Raw genomic sequence first — 3835 nt, 5'->3', positions numbered from 1 at the left:
GCTTTAAAAGGCTGATGTCCGTTGGTGTATTTAGGTCCTGTTAGGTAAGGAGTAATTTAGAGAAAAAACAAGTGTTGTCTTCATGCTTTAATTTAAACTTGCAATTTATATGAATGTATGGATATATTTAATTAATTAATTACCTGGAAAATATGAGTGGATGGGTTAATTTATGTTGACGGAAAATTTGTTGATGAAAAATGTGATGCCGTAATACTCCTTGACGTGAAGTTGTGTCTTCCAATGCAGATGCTTTAAGCGTAACAGGCGTGGCTTCACTGAGGATTCCTCAAGCCATTTGCATTGCAAATTAATTGAATAATTGTAAACATTTGCACCAGGACGTTGTAGAGCAGGTCTTGATTGGTTTCATCCTCCCACTGGAGCTGGTTCGGCTGCACCAGTCTCGAGTCATCATCAAAGGATGGCCTTAACCATATCTATCTTTCTATGTTGGAGCCATTTGATAACTGCAGCTCCATTTTAAATTTATTTCCAGCGTCTTCGAGAATGCCTTGTTAGAACTTAATACCTTAACTTGGTGAATCATTTACTCCATTATTACGGTACATGTAAATGCAGGTGCACAATAAGCAAAACTAGTGATGAAGCATGACATCTGCATGTATTTCAATTGCAAATTGAAACCAAATTTATCATCTTTCAGAATCTTAGAATGGTATGGGAATATTTCAATAGATGAAATTGATATTTGTTTCTACGAAATGAAAAATGTATCTCCCAGACTCACCTAAAGTAGTTGTTTTTTTAATATACAAATAAGCTTGATGATCTCCAATCATAATGGGAGAATCCTAGCCTGAAGGTTTTATCCATCTTTTTCAAGAGAAACGATACAAAATCCTGAGAAAGAATTGTCGCAGGTATGCAGAAATTTTAACACCTAGGCCAGTTTTAAACATCAGCCATGCCAGAAAATATCATTATACAGAACTATCAATCATGCATGATGGAAATTTTATTGCTATGTTGCTTTGTATGAAAGTATTACAAAAACAAAGGCCTATTTTCAAATGTTGAGCTATTGTGTTTTATATGCTGATTTGCATGTAGCGAATACACTACTTGCGTCATTCATGACATCCCATTGAAGGAAACAATAAACAAATTGCACAAAATTGAAAAGTATTTGTTTCCAAGCAGAAAACGACATGACCGAAAAACTTTCAATTGCAGCCAATCATTTATAATGCAGTCACATAATGTGGTTCGCGAAAAAGAATTTTGTATCTGAATTAAAACAGCCAATCAATTATAACTGAATCACGCTGCATATTAGCATGTACAAAGTATATGCATAATATACAAATTAAATAAGAAAGTATGATTTGTAAGGCACGTTTCACCCACAATTTACATGGTTCGAACCAAATTATCTAGAAAGCATCATAGTTATCATTAAATTTAAACAACTAGCCACCCCTTGCCAAAAGAGATATGTTTATAATGAAATTGTAATGTTTACACTTGCAAACATACTCGAGAAGTAATCCTCTCAAACATGATCTCACAACTTTGTCCATACATTCATCGTTCGTAAATTGCCATTGCGGATCAATTTTCTTTTCTCACAAGGCAATTGATCTTCATTCAGCTTTTTACGTAAGTTCTGGTTAGACTACCGGCCTCTAATTTGAATATCTTTGGTCAGCCATTACCTTCTTGATCATCTACCTCTTCAGAGCTGTTGGAACAAGCGTTGTCTACAATTGCAGAAGTATGAGCTCGATTCCTCAAATACTCCAAAATTTCTTTGAATTTTCTTCAGAAGGCTGCATCTTGCACATGCTGTCTTTCTTCTGCAACACTTTCATCTTGTTTTCAATTACTGTCCCTGAACAAATATGACATTGTCAATCCGTGATAAGTTTCAATTATTAGAATTTTCTTAATTCAGCCATTACCTTCTTCTTCTACCTCTTCAGAGCTATCGAAACAAGGCGTTGTCCACCTGAAAAAAAAAAAGCAATTGCAGATAAGACTATGTTTGTACTTCTTAGAATGGAAGTAGTATAGCTTCAAGATCGATATACTTACCCACGAGCTCCAAACCTGGTATGCATCGAGCTCCACATGACCATAGGACTTACTAATCCCGTATAGGACAGGTTATGGTTCCCGTCAGTGCATTCTTCAGTTTGAGCGGCTAGAAGCTCTTCATCGACCTGCACGTCATGGAAGTTCAATTTTAGTATCGAATAAATGATTAGAAATGCATAATTAGTAAAGATATTGTTCTAGGGAGGCATTCAGAACTAATGGAATTATTGGCACCTTATCGAAAAATCTAGATGTCGTGGGAAGATGATTCGCAACTCTCAGGTTGGTCATATACAACCAACTGTTATAAACAATAGCTCATTCCTCTTCTCTTTCTCTCTCGTAAGGTATTGATGAAAAAGCAGTGAACTGGATTGAAGTGTTGTTCGTAGATTTGGAGTTGATAATAGACCCTTTATTTGATTGTTTCTCTATCTTGCGTTTGTTGCTCAAATCCGCAGCGGAATTTTAGTTTCACTCCAATGTGTTGCCCCTCATCTCATTGCTCAAACACAAGCACCCAAAGCAATTATACTAAAATCACCCAACTAAATCAACTCAAAATCAAGTTTGGGAGATAGTACTAATAGAAACGGGAAGCCCTAATAATCGAGCAATCCCCAATCACAGAGGCAACTGGGTAGCGGCGACGAAGGATAGAGTTTATGGAGAAGAAAGTAACCTAATTTGAACAAAAAAACCAAAACTTGCTGTTATTTTTATAATATTCAATAGAACCTTCTAGATAGTTCAAATTATTTTTTTGTTATTAAAAAATATGTATTTTTATATATTTATTATACATATTCTACACTCTTCTAAACCTTGTAATTACATAATGTTCTTGTTGAGTACCTTTTTATTTTTTTTAAATAATATTCACCAAAATTATATATCTTTTATATATTCTAAACTCTTCTAACTATACTTTATTTTATATAGCTTTCTAGATGGTTGAATTTTTAATTTTTATATACTATCTCTTTTATTTATGTATATTAATTAATTATAGACTTTCTTAATCTTTTATGTCACTCGTGTCTTTAAAATATATTTTACTATTATTGTTATATATATATATAGTATAAAAATAATAATCTTAATTTATACGAAATTAAGCAAGTAATGAAATTCAACCCAACCTAAAGATTACACATATTCGAATATATTCAAATTTTAGACAATTACTAGAAAAAGAAGGCTTTATCACCAATAAAAAAATAACAAAATGATTCTAATCTTAAAAAAATAGAAAGGAGCAAGACCAGAGGATATTTCACATGGAATGATATTATTTGAATCAATAGTTAAGATACCTGAGTATGCCAGATGCTCTGCTCTGCTATTTTTGCAATACAAACTTAAGTTGTGTAATTAATTAATTAATCAATCAACCAATCACAAGTATTATTACAACAATTGATTATCAACTGTTTCAATTACAAGATAGATGGACCGGAAGGCATTGAGGGAGAATGGCATGACATGCCTACTCATATGAATGAATACCTATTTCCCAAACTATTGCATAACAAAAAGATATTTGTGGCTTGTGGGTGAATGGTTGAATATAGGTGTCCTAATTATCGATGTGCTTGCTCCTTCCGTGATCAATCGGACACTACAAGAAAAAATCATTTTCGTAACAAAACTTTTTTGTCTCTAAATCTACTGTTTTCGTTACTAATGACATTAGAGACGGAATTAGAAATGGAATTACGTTAGCTACGTGAACTTTAAGGACGGAATTCTGTTACAAATAGATTATTTTTTG

General features: G+C 33.2%; 1 long non-coding RNA gene across 1 annotated transcript; it reads right to left on the bottom strand.

Moving 5' to 3' along the window:
- Positions 1-1515: 1515 nt before the first annotated feature.
- LOC127259769 (uncharacterized) lies at positions 1516-2142 on the bottom strand. Its single transcript, XR_007840577.1, has 3 exons — positions 2059-2142; positions 1926-1972; positions 1516-1855 (listed from the first exon to the last, which is right to left on the bottom strand). It is a non-coding gene; the product is annotated as an uncharacterized LOC127259769 (long non-coding RNA).
- Positions 2143-3835: the final 1693 nt, after the last annotated feature.

Source organism: Andrographis paniculata, unplaced genomic scaffold (assembly GCF_009805555.1).
Source record: "Andrographis paniculata isolate CXL003 unplaced genomic scaffold, ASM980555v1 Contig60END, whole genome shotgun sequence".
Taxonomy (NCBI): domain Eukaryota; kingdom Viridiplantae; phylum Streptophyta; class Magnoliopsida; order Lamiales; family Acanthaceae; genus Andrographis; species Andrographis paniculata.
The sequence above is the reverse complement of the archived record's forward strand: the minus strand, read 5'-3'. Positions and strand labels throughout refer to the sequence as shown.